Below are 16,830 nucleotides of genomic sequence, written 5' to 3'. Positions count from 1 at the left end.
TTGAAGAGAGACAGAATGCTAGGTCAAACTATGACTTGCCTCCCAGCAGGAGAGCAGTGAAGCAGCTGTGATTTTCACCCATGGGTGGGTAGCCATTCTCAGCCTGAGGGCCACATTCGTTTCTGGGCAACCTTAGAAGGGCCACATGTCAGTGCTGGGCAGGGACAGAGCAATGAATGCACATTTCACTCTTGAAATGCCCACATCCCTCTTTACCCTCCTTTCAGACAAACAACGTATGCTCATAGTAAGTTTTCTAATTGCTGTGGTCATAGCTTCTAAAATATGAATGACCTATAAAATGCCAGAACATGTGACTATCCAAATATCTGATAATCATTTTATTTTCCAATCGTGCAAACCCTATTACACTGACAATGCAATGCATTTCAGAGTACCATAGTTCCATTTCAAGAGAGAGAGAAATGCTTGTCATCTCCAGAGGATGGCAGCAAAAGATTTTGCTGCAAATGGAGAGAGACAATTTTTTCCGTTTAATTTAGTATGTCACCATTTATAGTCAAGATCAGGAAAAGAGGCATTTTTAATGACTTTACCACAAATTAGAGCAAAGCATTCACAGCAAAAATGAATTTGGAGCAGGGACTGAAATCAAATGATTGTCTGGAAACAAGTTATGATTAAAGGCTGCAGTTCTAATGCACATTTCCCTGGGGAAAACAACAAAGAGACTTGTGACATCTTACAGAGTTTCTGTGGCATTTAAATCTTGTAGATCGGAGCCCACTACATCAGATGCAGGAAGCTGAATCCTCAGTTCTCAGGAATCTATCTATATGGGTATAGAGGGGAGAAATGTGAACAGTGGAATTAAATGACAGTGAAGTACAAAAAGGACCAGGGCAAGGTGGGGTGATTGCCTCAAGCGTCAGGATCCACAGGGGCAGCAAATCCCCCACATCATTCCTAATGTAGATCTTCAAGCACAACTTCTTCCCTGGCAGGGAGGGGAGCACCATTTTGTGGTTCAACTCAGGTGGCAAAATGTCTCGGGTCGGCCCTGGAAATGACAAATGTGGATTGTGTGAAGCGGACATCACTTGATGACGCACAGCTGGGGCCAGCAAGATATAGGGGTGGATATTCAGATACCCGCATTCAAGAAACTCACGAATGAGCAGCCTTTGTGTAATTTGCTTGTGAAATTGACAGTCCCAATTGTGTGGAAGCCTATGCATACCATGAGCCCCAGAACAGTGTTGGGATTGGATTGGCAGATTCTGATGCAGGAGGTGGAGGAGGAGCAACCAGAAGGGTGGAATCTCCCCCTTCTGGCCCAACTTCTGCTGCTTTAGGAGGCAGAGCAAGGATGTCAGCTTACAACAACTTTCCTATGGAGTGGAGAGCCTCAGTGGAGGTTTGGGTGCGGGGGCTTTGATCAGCCAAGCAAGAAGGCAGAACAGGAGTCAGGAGCAACCGCTGTGTCGTTGCCTAAAACCATGTGCCACCTTTGCAAATAGGAGCAGACTCGCCTTCCCCAGTGGGGTGCATGCTTGCAATCCCAACATTCCCACAACGAGAGAGAGAGTCTCGTAAATGAGCGCACTATGCCTCATATTTAAAACCTTGGCAGGAAATATGTTGGGACATCTTTGCCACTTCCATCCAATTCTGAACTTCTTGCCCTGCTCCTGAACTCCTGGACCATGACTCCTGAGTTCTGTGTCTGCTGCTGAGCCTATACCATTACTTGCCTGAATATTTATCTTTCTTCCTGACAAGAGCCTCTGCTTACATCTGGTGAGGCAGGAGCCAGTGCACTGTGCATGCAGCTGCTTATGTGTCTGCTTCTTTAGTGCAGACATCCTCACTGCTGCATGGATGTCTAAGCATGGGTTCAGGAGAGGGGTCCTCAGGGCAGCCCTATGATGTCTTCCTCATGAAGTTCATGACGATTCTACACAAAGCTTAAGATAAGCAAAGTGATTGTTCAAAACAGTGGTAAATACACAATTATTCTAGCATTGCCCAGCCCATGTGTAGTGGGACAGAAAACCATTATCACTATTCCAACCTAAAGGGATAGAAGCAAACTTCTTGATAAATTCTAATCCAGCATTTTTATGCATTAATCTCACTTTGAAATTCCTTTTCTGGGGAAATGGCAACTTTCAAGATCTGAATCTGACTGGAGTTTTAGTGCTGGGGTAGAATGTTTTAACCCTCTCCATCAGAATTCCAAAGTAAAAAGGAACACAATGAGACCTCCAGTTGGGAAACTCCTACGTCACATGATTTTGTACTGTTCTTGTGTGGTGAGCCAGAGTGGTGTAGTGGTTAAGAGCGGTAGATTCGTAATCTGGTGAACCGGGTTCGCATTTCCGCTCCTGCACATGCAGCTGCTGGGTGACCTTGAGCTAGTCACACTTCTTTGAAGTCTCTCAGCCTCACTCACCTCACAGAGTGTTTGTTGTGGGGGAGGAAGGGAAAGGAGATTGTTAGCCGCTTTGAGACTCCTTAGGGTAGTGATAAAGCGGGATATCAAATCCATACTACTCTTCTTCTTCTTCTTTGAGTGTGCGGTTGGGGTCGTAACAAGGTTTAGCCATGAGGTGGCAATGGACTTAGTTGCATCTGAACAGAGTCCGGCATTTCCCTTGTCAGACCATAGAGAGCTTGTCCAAGTTCCTGACTGATGTGTCCTCTTTAAGTCTTCCATGGTGTTAAGCAAATAACATTTTTTGCCTTAAAAAGGGCACCGGTAACAGCAAACAAATTAGCAACTTCTTAAAAAGTGTAAATGTTTATGCTAAATAGTGCTTGCTTGTTTTCTTAAATTTTGGAAGCCTAATGGAAAATTACAGCAGAGCAGCATGATATTTTAGAGTCATGTAAATATTCACATTTGTTCCTTTGGTGCTAAACCATGAATAATTAAAGTGACAAGACGAGCAGCAGCCAAAGGCCTCGGATTTCTGACACTGAACCAGAATAATGTGTAGTCTTCAAATGTGCTGTTGTTCAGTTTCTCTCCCAAGTTCATTAATCAAGTAATATTTTGTTGTCTGTTCCTCCCAGAAGTTGTACCAGTGGACTTTTTTAAAAGCTGCAAACTAAACGATGATGGATTTTGTTGCTTTAAGATTTGCTTAAAAAAAAAAAAAGTTCCCACCACCAAACTATTTAAAGATCTTGGGGAGAAAGATGCTGTAGCAAATACTGCAGAATATCCTACAATGACATATCCATTTTGCAGGTTTAGTTACCTGAACTGTGACGTCTTCAAAATGTGCTGAACTTTTGCTGTCTTCCCTCATGTCTCTGTGTACACAGTTGCTCAGGAAACATAACAGCTCTTTCCTGTTGCTGGAGCATTCCAATCTACCCCAATTGTCAGTAGCTACTGATGATGAGAAGCTCAATGAAATTCTGGACATGCAGAACATTTCCTGGTGCTTCAGTGGGTCTTGGGGGCTGTCTGAAATGACTTGCGAGGTGGCTTGCAGTTTGCCACCCCAGATTTGTACAGATCTGCAGCTCTTTGCACCCAAAACTCATGTGTGGGCACTCAGTGGTAAAGGAATGGGGCTGTTTTGCTCACCGAACTCCAACATCAAGCTAGTTGTACAACCCAGCAATGGCCATGTGTTGAGCATGGTTGTTTTAAGAAGAATCTGTGTGCATGAACAGCTGTTCAGATAGAAGCCTGCTTGACATGCCTTGCTAAGCCTAAACTACCACTTAGCATGAATGTAGAGGTTCCCAGAGACCGCAACCAACTTTGCTCCTACTTGGATGGAGCCAACTAACCTTGGTTTCAGCTCATGGTTAAGTCTGGAGAGTGTTGAACCATGAGCATGGATGGCATGCTAAATCAAGCCATGGCTTAGCTCAGCCCAGCAGTGGAATGATGAGGAAAGAGCCAAGCTGCTATGATCTCCTCTCATGGAGCCTGCCCACTTATGCATTCATGCGAAGCCCTAGGTTGGCTTAGCACACTGTGTGAATCTAGTCAGCCTGCCCCTTCTCCAACACACTTAGTGCCCTACATGCAATATTCTGAATAAAGATTATATTGACTGATACTTTCCATTTCCAAAAAGCAGACAGGGCTTAAAGATTAAATTTGCTGCAAAGCATGAGCAAAGCACAATACTTCTATCCAGACATTTTGAGTTTATTTCCATTAGGAAAGCGGTGTTCTCTCAAAGGAATTTCATGACAAAATTCAGTTGGGACAAATGCATGCGAGCGGAAAGCAGATCAATACGGGATTGACTCAGAATAGCTTGCTAGCGAATCTCTCCACACAACATTGCAGAGTTTAAATATTTCCTTAAAAGTCTTGCAGCTAATTGGTTGAGGGACTATTTTGCATGTTTCATTAAAATGGCTAAATTGATTATATGCTACCCTTTGATTTAATTAAGATCCTCCTTACCCCACCATTTCTTTGCTATTGTTTCATGCAAGAAAGTCCATAAACCAGTTTGAACAAAAATTGAGCACATCAAGTAGAATTGGCGGGAGGCGATAAAGTACTGTGTTTCCTTTCAGAAGCAATGGTAATGAGATGCAAATGAATACAAATTTCATTGAAATTAAAGGAAGGCTAAACAACGTCTGCAAGTTTACAGTCTGTTGATAATCTAGCTTGGGAAATCTGTTTTGACTTCATTGACCTTTCCCCATTTTATAGACAGGGAGCTGAGACCAAAAACAGTGATTTGTCCAAAGCCATAACAGTGGCTCATTGAGGTACAGCTTGGGCTCAACTTCCATAGGTGACTAGTCCCTGCTTTGTGTACAGTGGACTGCACCAACTTATTATTATGTAGAAGCAGTGCCTCAGCAAATTCAGCAAATTTGGACAGTGTTCTTACAATCTATAGACATGTAATGCTTTCTGTGCTGTGTTTCCTGGTGCACACAAACACTTGTGTGCATCAGTAAAACACCACCCAGAAATAATTTTGATATAATCATACTGCCAGTCACGTCTAGGTTGGGGGTTGTGTGTGTGTTTGTGTGTGTGTGTGTGAGAGAGAGAGAGAGAGAGACGAATGCAAAAATGCACATGGGCAATAGGAATGTAATTTAACAGAAGGACCTGAAAGTGAGATAAACTGAGTATGCATAGTGCTGTGTAAAAAAAAATCAGAAATCTATCTGTCTTTATAATATTTAATATACAGAATCCTTAAACAGTTTACCTAAAATAATAGAAGCCAAAACTTTAAATATCATGAAACACAAAGTCACATTTCCCGACTCAAAGAATCCTGGGATGTGAACTTTGTAAAGGGTGCTGGGAATTGTAATTTTGGGCGGGAGTGTTTTATATGTATAGTGTTTGCAGTCAAAAATATCTCAATAGAATATATCAGCAAGAATAGAGCAGTGTGATAAACCTTACAGTTTGAGCCAGGAAAAACCTGTATAATATAATGCATCTTTAGGAGGTAATTAAAACTAAAAGCTCTATTGGTCTCATGAACTGCAGGTGGGAGAGTGTTCCAGAGGGTGGGTGCCACCACCAATAAGTCCTGCTTTGGAGATGTCATAAGACGACATTTTAATAATCATGGCATATTCAACAAAGCCTCCTCTGTAGATCTTATCTATGGGTTGAGGGCATAATAGGGGAAGGTGGTCTGCTAATTATCCTTGCCCAAAAATAAATAGAACCATGAGGGTTCCTAATGAATCAACTTTACTTCCAAAAGTAATTTGGAACTCCCAAACCTTAGAGAAATTTGACTGAAGAGAATCTCAGAAACATTCCTGATATTCTACACCCATAGTCTGTGAACCATTGCCATAGTCCAGTTGATCTCCAGATTATTTGCAGCCCAGAAGTTTTGAGCATATCAGTACAGGGATAATTATAACAGCAGCAGCAGCGACAACAAAACAAAGCTCCATCATCTATTGATTCATTGCTCTGCACTTATAACAAACCAGTTCTACAAATAGTTTCCTTTAACTTTACCACTGCTATAGATCTCAAGGGCGTCAGTATAGAAGAATTTGTAGGTAAATGTTCTGTGTTAATAGTCCTGTTTATTGGAAAAGTAGAAGAGAATGTATAACAACATTGCACTGTGTGTTGTATTTAGCTTTTTAAACATCATCTATTGGAACTGGGAGTTCTTCAAGTGTGTCTGATTCAGAAGTATTTAAATTCCCTTTCTTGGTGCTCTTCTTTTCATTACTTTATGAGTATTACATGCTTAAAAGGGTTAGAAATGAGTATATATATATATATATATATATATATATATATATATTTCTGAAGGACACATCGTGGATGTCAAAGCATGGCTGTAAAAGTTTCAAAATCCCCCCAATTTTATGGGGTGTGAAAGATTTCATGGTGTGCTAAATATAGTTCTGTAGCTAATATACTTCAATGTCACTAAATCAAGCTGGAAAATTTATATGGTCTATCATGGAAACTTTATTGAATATACAATCTTTTTGGCAGCAGTGAAGGCTTTCTTATCTTAGGATTGGTTTTAAAGCAAATTCTTCCATTTTTTTAATTGATTCTCACCAAGAGATAAACAGGTAAGAGCACTGTCAAGACTTGTAAAAGTCAAACCAGATATGATGTTAAATGCATCATTGCATTTAACCTACGTGCTTTCCAAAATGCAAATTCAAACATTGCAAAATGCAGGCATCCAACCCAGGTTCTTTCTGAAGGTCTCATTCAGTCTGGCCCCCTCCTCTAATGCTGTACCATTTTTAGCTTCTGCCTTGAGACATAGATGTGCAGTAAGTGCAAGGATTCATAGGAGGTGTTGTTCCTATGGATTCTGATGTTCTTGCAGGGATGTCACAACCCACAAAAATGACATGAATAGATATGCATAGCATTGTACTGTAATTAGAGCAACATACAAAAGGGGGTCCAGTATATTTATTGGAAACATAAGTTTCCAGTATATTTATTGGGAACATAATTACAAAGTGACACATTGTAGATTATAGCATTAATTGCATTTCAAAAATCATATTAACAGCTTTTATCCTAGTTTTCTTGCGTCTTTTGGTTTGTACATTCAGTGAATAGAAAGGGAGTGCTTGGGGAAAAAAATCTTACGGAAAATGTGTTGAGAAACTGAGATTCTGTTTGCATGGTCAAACAAGGAAGTGCGACAGAACTGTACACTCATCATTTTGCTCATGCCCACTTGTCTCTCTGCCTTGTTGTCACCATGACATCTACCAGTAACCTTTGTTTCCCCCTAGAATGTCCTTTCAAGGAACACACACTGTGTCTAGAATGAAACAAATGTGTCAGCTTTTAATTAAATATTGACAGATCAAATGTATCTTTCATCTGGTCAGGAAAGAATCTTTAGGGGCTCAACATTTAAATTATTTTGTCCCTTTGAGAACAAAACTGTTTTTCTGTTATCCAGTTTTCTATCTGATATGCCAGGAACTGGGTATTGTCATGTGGCTTTTCAGCTATTATTATACAGAAGGTAGTCAGAGCGGTCCTAGGGGGTCAGTTGAAATGACCACTTCTGTGTCAGAGCTTACATCAGCATAGCTGGTTGTGATCGTATGATTTCCCCATATAGCAGCATCAAGAGTTGTTGGCACCAGTCTGTCTCGTAAGACAATGAAGTGCGTCTCCAGGCATGAAGTTAAACAGCTGCGTTGGCAGCACTGAAGTGACTTCCCCGGGGTGTAAGCCTGGGCAGTGTGTATGGAGGTCTTGGGTTGTCCAGCCCACAAGACCCTCCTCTCAGCCTCACTGATGTGGTCCAAAGGAAAGCAGAGCAATATGTTTGGCACCAGCTTGGCTGCAGGAGTTGTCAGAAGGAGGCGTACAAGGCACCATCCAACAATCTTGGGGACTCCACTCCTGATTTGTGTAGGGTTTACTCCTTAGCCTTTTCTTCTCCCAAAGATATCTCGCAAAACAGTAGAGGTTTAGGATCAGAGTTTTCCTTCTCCGAGATGGGCTACCTTCCCAGGTTGATGAGCCCCATCTGGCCCTCACTTCCCTCTGCAGCACATGCAGAAACCACCGTCTTGACTGCTGGACCCACTATTGTTCTCAATCCCTCAATCTGCTGAAGCCTGTCTTTGCATGCAGGGCAAGTCCATAACTCACCAAGTGTTTGAGACCCATCGGCTACCCTCACCTGGCTTAGTCAGCCAGTGAAAGCCATTTCAAGGGGGTGGCCGCTGTCGTATGCTGGCAGCTTCTAGGAGCCACAAATGAGAGCTTAGTGTATGGTGAAGCCAAAGGTGGACAAACCACCCCAGAAACAGCATGGTATATTCCCTTACTGGAGGTACTAGCCCTCCCTTAACACCCCAGGCACCCTGCAATAATAATAACAGTAGTAATAGGAAGAGGCAGTATAATGATGCAGCTCATCTCACGGTGATCCCATTGCCACAACCAGTCATAGTCTGGTGACTCACCTCACGATAACCCTACAAGAGTTATGAATGGGAGGCACAGCTATGGCAGGGACACTGATATGACATCATAGAAGCCATCCCACACATGATGCACAACTGAGGTGCTAGGAAAAGCTCTTGCCCCAACACCAGGCTGGCACAAGCCCTGACTATCCCCACTTCTTCACCCACCACTTCTGTATCCGTACTTCTATAGACATCTGGGGAGAGTGAGATAACGTATCTAGGTGATGTGGCGTTGCATTTCACATTAGACTTTCCCACATCCACTCAACCTGCGGCATGGAGAGCCAGACTATGTCTGCTGGACCCACCTAACAACATCAACATGCCTAACAGGTCTGCCCCCTGACTTTCATGCATCCACCGTAAAAGGTTTGAATCAGGAGCCTACATGTGCATGATTCCTGACCACAAGTAGAAGCCTATGAGCTAGTTTGCACATAATGCAAAGCCAAACTATGGCATAGTGTGAGTGTGAAGTACATGGATTCTTAGAGAGGAGATTGAGGCTGTGTTGTCCCTTTGTAGTCTTCCTGCTTTTATGTTGTTCTGAGCTAAGCCACAATGTGGCTTAGTATGATGTTCAGACCCAAACTTGTGGATTGTCCCACCCCACACAAAGCAAGAGCTGTAACCAAGGTTTACTCTTGGGTTCTCCTTTCAGTTCTCACACATCCACTCTAAGCCATGGTTTACTTTAGCATGGTGTACACAGCTGCATATATATAGGCTCCCCCTTCAGGGGGTGGGGGAAAGGATTAGAGCCAACAGGACTGTTGACGTTGGGGGCGAGTCACTGGGCGTGGCCCAACATCCTCCAGTGATCAGGTGGAAGGCACTTTTGAAAGGGGTCTAAACTGGGATCATAGCCTCCAATGTGTCAGAAGAAGAAGAAGAGGAGGAGGAGGAGGAGTTTGGATTTGATATCCCACTTTATCACTACCCTAAGGAGTCTCAAAGCGGCTAACAATCTCCTTTCCCTTCCTCCCTCACAACAAACACTCTGTGAGGTGAGTGGGGCTGAGAGACTTCAGAGAAGTGTGACTGGCCCAAGGTCACCCAGCAGCTGCATGTGGAGGAGCGGAGACGCGAACCCGGTTCCCCGGATTACGAGTCTACCGCTCTTAACCACTACACCACACTGACTGAAAAATGCAGAGGGTGGTGGTGAGAACGATCCTGTGCTCTCCATTGACTCCAAATGGTGTGCATTTTGTTTTGACCAGGAGCGAATGGCAGGGTGGAGTGGTAGCACTTACCTGGTCTCCCAACAGGTGACTCACTGATGCTTACTGAGGAGAGTGGGAGGTGCAAGGCAGTGGGGAGCTTGGTGATGTACAAACACCCCAGCAGAGTCGCTATGGCACTCCTGCCAATGTATGCCCAGTGCCAACCTCTCTGCTTCCTTACCTCTCCCACGCTCCCTTGCAGCAAGCAGCAGCGACAGCTGCCGTGAAATCAGGTAAGTGTCATCCCACCATTTGCTGATGTATATTTTGAACAGTGAGGGATGGGGGCCCAACCCTTGGAGGAGGGTAAGACGTCAACCTGGAGCTGCATCATTACAGGGGATTTAGTAGCAACCCTGGTCTCGTTCAGCTGATGCGTTTTGAGGATAGGATTGTACTATTTAGTTGCATAAGCTCATCTCCGCTCCACAAACTCTTGATTCCTTTAGTATTTCAGTTCTTAAGAGATTGATTGCTTTAAAGCACTCCCTATATTGTTTTTGGAGATTAAGGTCACCGTGGAGGCAAAAAGGAGCAAATTCTTGAGATTGTGTGCATCAAGCCAGGCTCAGCTGCTGGCAGTCCAGAAAAAAGGACATGGCATAGCTACATTTTTAATTTGCTCTTGCTCTGATAGAACCTTGTTCTGGAGGCCATCATAGTCACCCACATCCACACCCTGCCTTATAAAGATCCCAAGGAACTTTATAAGGCTCTAATTTCTTGACACCCCTGATTTAGTGCATGGAAGCAACTTTAAAACTCACTGACTTGCATAGCTGTCAACTTTTCCCTTTTCTTGTGAGGAATCCTATTCAGAATAAGGGAATTTCCCTTTAAAAAAGGGAAACGTTGACAGCTATGCCGACTGGTAACTCTAACCACATGAAGGGTCTGTTCTCTGTCTTCTAGCCACATGATGAGCTGAAACACCTCCATTTGCACACACCAGGTTTCTAAGCTATTTCACAATAACATTCTGACTCTGTCAGGGTTATAGAGGACCAGAGCCATAGCAGTTCTCGAAAGTGCAACCACGATGGACATTTTAATTCGTAGAGGATACTGAGAGGAGATATGATAGCTATCTTCAAATATCTCAAGGACTGTCACATAGAAGATGGAGCAAGCTTGTTTTCTCCTGCTTGGAGGGTAGGACCCAAACCAATGGATTCAAGTTACAAGAAAGAAGATTCAGACTAAACATACACTTTGAATAAGAGCAGTTTACCCCCCACTCTATTCATTAATATAAAACTTTGTGTTTTTTTAACTACAAAGGAACAACATGTTAACCAACATTTTGCCCATTTATTTCAAACATCACCACCACTTATCAGCTACATATTCTCTTTACAGAGTTGCCATCGATGAAATGCAATGAAAGCGTAGCCCACACCAAGTTGTATCACCTGAGCTTGTTGCTAGAAAGCAGGATGTACGCTAACTGCAAGATGTAGATTAGAGCTGTTCCACCCCCAGCTCTTACTACGGTGTGGATATTAATTAAATGGAAAGAAATAAAGAAAGCAGGCAGGCAGCCACCCTCGAATGTGACTTCCATTATAGGGAACATGGCTGAGAAGATAAAAGGAGATCAAGCTGAGCAGAAAATAAGCTAGAGGGGCTTAATCTCTTCATGGGCGGGGGAGCAGATACCTGCAGATGTTGTTTTGCTCCTGAGAGAACAATCTGTAGATGAAGAAACAGCCACACCCTTTCAGAATTCAGAGGTGGGCAGATATGTGTGTATTGGGCAGGGACAGATTTAGCAAGGCCATCCCAAGCAAAACTGCAAAAGGGCAGTGTATTTTAAATGCATTTGCTGGGTGTTATTATTGCCATCATCATCATCATCATCATTTCACAATAAGTATTGCAAAATTAATGCCAGACAAATAGGCATCCCTCCCCCAATAATAGGATTGGAGCTTTTGGCATGCATACATTTGGATTCTATTTACGTCTTTATATAAAACATTTCCCAGTCACCCTTCAACCCAGCAGTAAAAATAGAATGCAGCATAAAAATAACACTTAATAGCCTGTAACAGTAGTCATGGGAGTGTCTTCTACTTGCCTCTACCCATGCTCTGCTATTACATTTGTAAATAGAAGGAAATATTACAATAAAGAAAAGAAAGCCGATAAATCTTCAAATGTTCTCTTATTTAAAGGAATCTAAATCCAAGTAGTGACATGCCTGGAATTTTTCACCTCCCGGAGAAATGGGGAACAAACAATACCTTTGTTAATATTAGGGAAAGGCAGTCTGCATTCCATCAGCTTCAGCCGGCATGATCAACAGCCAGGGATGATGGGAACTGGAGCCCATTCTTAGATTCTAGATAATGGACTGGGAAACAAGAGAGACCAGTGAGGCATGCTGGGAATCACCCCTCTTTATCCTTACCATGACCTCTACATGTTTTTTGAGGCCACATTGCCTGGCTCCTTACTCTGACATGTTGCAACAATGCAGAAATTGGTAAGAATTGGCAAAATAAAGGATGACTGGTTCAAAACCTCTAATCAGGTAATCTTTTCACATCAGGAAATACTTTTTCTCTCTTGCCAAAGACAGAACTCAGTTATAATGTTAAATCAAACATTTGGATTGTGACATACCGGAGCAAACCTATTTATGCCAAACTTCCCAATCAAGCAGGAACTAGAATTAAAGGGGGAAAAACACTTTGCCTAAGGCATGATTGTAACCTTAAGCAAACCCAACTCTTAGGCCACATTCAAATAATACATTTAAAGCTGTTTCATACCACTGGAAACAGTTATGGCTTCCCCTAAAGGATTCTGGGTGGAGCTACACATGGGGGGAAACCGCTATAAAAAAGTCAGAAATTAAATCGTTATAAAAGAAAAAAACACTATGTAAAATCACAAGGAATTTTCTTTGTTCTCCAGTGCCATTTGGTGTTGCATGTTTATAACACATTCAAAACATGTTTGTTTGTTTGTTTTTTACTAATGTAGCCGAGTCCCTGGAATTTGTTACGGGTGCTGAGGGTCATTATGGGACTCTATTCCCTCACAGAACTATAATTCCCAGTGTTCCCCATGAAGTTATTGGTTGTTAAACTACTGTCATTTAACCTTGGTGCACTGGAGAGGTACGTCTTTAATATTGATTCTGTTTTCTGGAGTTTCACACCAAATTGACGAGCTCCCATTTTTCTTTAGAATAACATTTCTCCCTCTCCTTCTCTCTTCTTGGAATTTGTTCTTTTTTGGTTTGTGAATGTAGTAGGATATTAAGAAGAATGCGCACATGGACTTGGGTTTATATGCTGCACTGCATCGTTTAATGTGTAAATGAATGCTCATCCCTGTCAAGATGCAGCAAATCGATGTTTTAGCAGTCATCCTAAGCTTTTGGTCTGGTTTTCCTGGATTCTGAACTACCGGTACCTCAGATATGTTCTCAGGCTGGTGGGCCATCGATCCACATAAGATATTTCTCTTTCTCTCAGAAGCTTGTTTAAGTGTTATATATGAAACACACATACACACAGACACACAGAGAGAGAGATGTGTGACACCTGTTCTATCCCAATGCTGCAGCGACAGGAGAAGCATCACTTACCAACTATTTCTCTGCAAAGGTTCTGTCACAAGCATAAAAGCTCCATTCAAAGAGAAGTAGTGTGCTGTAGTGGTTAGTGCTGGACAAGGGAAGTGTCATGCGGAAATACTTACATAGCCATGAAGCTCACAGGCTGTTCTACTCACAGCCTAATTTACATCACAACTATGTACATCAGCCTGAACTCTTGGAAGGAAAGTGCAGCTGTTGTTGTTGTTGATAATGATCCCAATAATAATAATAATGCATAAAAATAATATGGCAAGAGAAGCTGACATTCTTTCCCTTCTCCATTTTTTTCTCAATAATGAAAATCAGCTTTAAACTCACATATTAAATCACTATCGTCGTTATGATCATTACTGTGCAAAGATTGACTGCGAGCTGCCATTCATTGTGAGAGCTCTTTCCCATGAGTCACAGATAATTCCCCTTGCAGGGGCTGCAAACTCATTCTATGTGATTAGAAGAGATTAAAACAAAAACAGACGGCTTAATCAACATGAGTCCTACATTTAGACCAGGAAAGCACTTTGGGATCAGCAGAGGGATCCCATGCCACCCTGCTGCTCTGCAGTTCGTTTACAGAGAGTGGCGTGTCTTTGCCACTAGCCGACTATTGTGTGTCATGACTCTTGCCAGTAGCCACCATTTTTGCTCTTGATCGTAACGTCAAGTGACACCGATTGTGAATTATTCTGACATACACTCCTATAAGCCCTTTTTCTTTCAGGCAGATGTTATGTTCAGATTTAGAGGAGTGCCCCCCCCAAATGTGCTTGCTTTTGTTTGTGCTTACTATTTAAGGAGTGTTCTTCCGAATCTGCGACAGTTCTATATTTGCAAAACGTACTTTGCTCGATTCAAATAAAGGAAAGCTGCAACAGTGGGTCTGTTTATACAAGGGTTGTTGACTACTGTCTGCAGTGTAGATTCTACCCAGGCAAGGAATTTCAGGATATATAAATGCAGAGCTACACATTACAGGTCTTGGGAGAAAAGCAATGGCAAACCTAGACAGCATCCTAAAAAGCAGAGACATCACCTTGCCAACAAAGGTCCATATAGTTAAAGCTATGGTTTTCCCAGTAGTGATGTATGGAAGTGAGAGCTGGACCATAAAGAAGGCTGATCGCTGAAGAATTGATGCCCAAAGCCACATCATTGCACTGATTTCTCTCTCCTCTCCCATCAGTAAATAGGAATGCTTGCCCTGCGTTGTGGTGAATGTCACAGTGGTGATGTTTCCTAGACCCTACCAACAGCAGCCAATGATTTGGCGCAAGGGAACAACATGATGACATCACAACGCAGTTAAGTGTTCCTTAAAGGAGAGGGAGAGAACTTGATGTGGGTATTATTTTGGGGCAGAATTCCTTTGTCATCCACAATATATTGTTAGGCTCATTCCACTTCTTTGAGCAGTGAAAAGTTCCAGTGATGCAGAGGTCACTTAGGCTTAGTGCCATTGGGAGGTCATTGAAAGGTTGATCATAATTTTGCAATATTTGAGTTTATGTACGAAGACATGGATTGATCATAAATGGAGACACAGCTTAAGCACTCCAACAGAGATTTGAAATCCATGGCTGTCACAGCTTTATCCAGGGAGATCCTAAGATGCATTCAAAACCTCTGAAATTGATTCACTGTATCTTCTTGTCTCTGCCTAAACTACAGTGTATTTTCCTTTGTACACCTCATTTCCTCCCTGTAGCTGGAGGGGTGGAATAAGCATGTGCCATCTCCTCTGACCATTACTTAGTCTTCATAGGCCATCTTACTTCCTATGGAGACACATCACCTGAATATAACAGGCTATCAACAGGGTTTTCTCAACAGGCTGGTCAGGTATTGTGTCAGGGAAATTCTTGTTGATAGATGTGTTCTCAGAAACCTGATAGGTAACCCCTTAGCAGTGTATTTCATCCGCTGGCCCCACAGTCTTGCCAAGTAGGCAGAAACTGCAGGTTCTCTTTCAGCTCATTTCAGCTTCTGATTCATGACCTGAGCATGTAAGCAAATCACAGGCACACACACAAACCCCATTGCTCCATCACTGAGGAGCTGTCCACACCAAGCTCCTGAAGTGAATCAGGACACTGAGGTTCATCCAGATCAGCATTCTTACATTACCATCCGGGAGCTAAGTTTAGCATAATAGCTATGCATTCATTCTTTTTCTTCTGAAGTTATAGGCTCGGTTTGTTTGTTTTTAAATAAAAAACAACATTTCCCCTTGATGAGTGCTGAATTTTCACCTTTCTATGCCTAAATCCCTGCACATCCTGATAAAACTGATGTTCTGCACCTAACCAAGAAAGAGATGGGACATTCCACTAAAGTGGAATTTTAATGGTTCTCTGGGCTAACAAAGAGAGCAGAATAAGGTTCCATTACAATAAATTAGAATTGTGTTTATGATGAATGAGAACTCAGGTGAAAAATTCAGCACTTCAAACACACATACATAAACTTATTTTGGTGAGGAATTTGCTGTAGCTGGACTCTGGCTGGAAAGAGAGAGAGCATGAGATAGCTGCCTGGACCAATCTCATAATCATCTTTACCCCCTTAATAAAGTGCAAGTTTACATGTGACAAATGTTTTCACATGAAACAAAGCACTTCGTAGTGACAGATCATAGTCTATTGTGGTGGGCGGATGGGTGGGTGAACTGCACAATATCCTTGTTGTTTACATTAGCGGGTTTTTATTTTTATTTAATAAATTCAAATCCCATCTTCTCAAAAAGAAGTTTTTTTGCAACAAGGTGGCACATAACATTTATAAATTAATTGTATACTGTACAGCTATTATATAAAATCCTCTAGTTAATAAAATATTGATAAATGTAATATATAAAATATCTATCAATGTGACTAGCACAGATGATATGTGGGTGAGCTGGCATGCAACAGTTTACTTACCCACACTTTTTTTTTTATGGAACTACTTGCAAGGCTGACCTATAGCTGTACATTTTGATCAGGACCATAAAGAGAAAACTCAGGAGAAAGCCAAACACAGTTTATCAACAAATAAACTGGCAGCCAATGCAGACTAAAACACATTGGCAGAGGAAGAAATGCGTCAATCGGTTTTATTTTAAGTATCTTCCCTTTTTGAAGTTGAGCTTTCCGCTGCTCAGGTTATGAGTCCACATATTTATTTATTTATTTATTTATTCATTCCAATTCACAGCAAAGCATCCAATGTCATATCCCCATGCCACAGTTTTTTTTAAAAATAATATTTATTGAAATTTCAAAAAATTACAAAAATAAGAAAAAAATAATAAAACAAAAAATACAAAATACTGAAAAATAAAAACAATTAAAAACAAATCAATTTTTCCATAACTTATCTTTCATTTACTTGTTTCCTTGACCTCCTCACACCTCCCATTTTTGTATTCTAGTTCAGTTAGTTAATCCTTTCCATCTTTGTTTTTATCTTAATCATTTATCTTAATATATTGTAACTTTACATTCTCACCTGTTAACAGCCCATTTTTACATACTCCTTTATAACATTGCTGCTAAAACCACATAACTTCATTCCAGCATCCTTCTAACATTCCTT

The 16,830-nt window shown here is 41.7% G+C and overlaps 2 long non-coding RNA genes across 2 annotated transcripts in view; both read right to left on the bottom strand.

Moving 5' to 3' along the window:
- The window catches only part of LOC310770563, a 285,355-nt gene that overhangs the window by 87,059 nt on the left and 181,466 nt on the right, over positions 1–16,830 (bottom strand). The window lies entirely within an intron of this gene.
- Positions 696–12,113, bottom strand: LOC310742722. Its single transcript, XR_014538665.1, has 3 exons — positions 11,891–12,113; positions 1,716–1,928; positions 696–789 (listed from the first exon to the last, which is right to left on the bottom strand). It is a non-coding gene; the product is annotated as an uncharacterized lncRNA (long non-coding RNA).

This window comes from Podarcis filfolensis (genome assembly GCF_964270895.1).
Source record: "Podarcis filfolensis genome assembly, chromosome: 9".
Lineage (NCBI taxonomy): Eukaryota > Metazoa > Chordata > Lepidosauria > Squamata > Lacertidae > Podarcis > Podarcis filfolensis.
The sequence above is the reverse complement of the archived record's forward strand: the minus strand, read 5'-3'. Positions and strand labels throughout refer to the sequence as shown.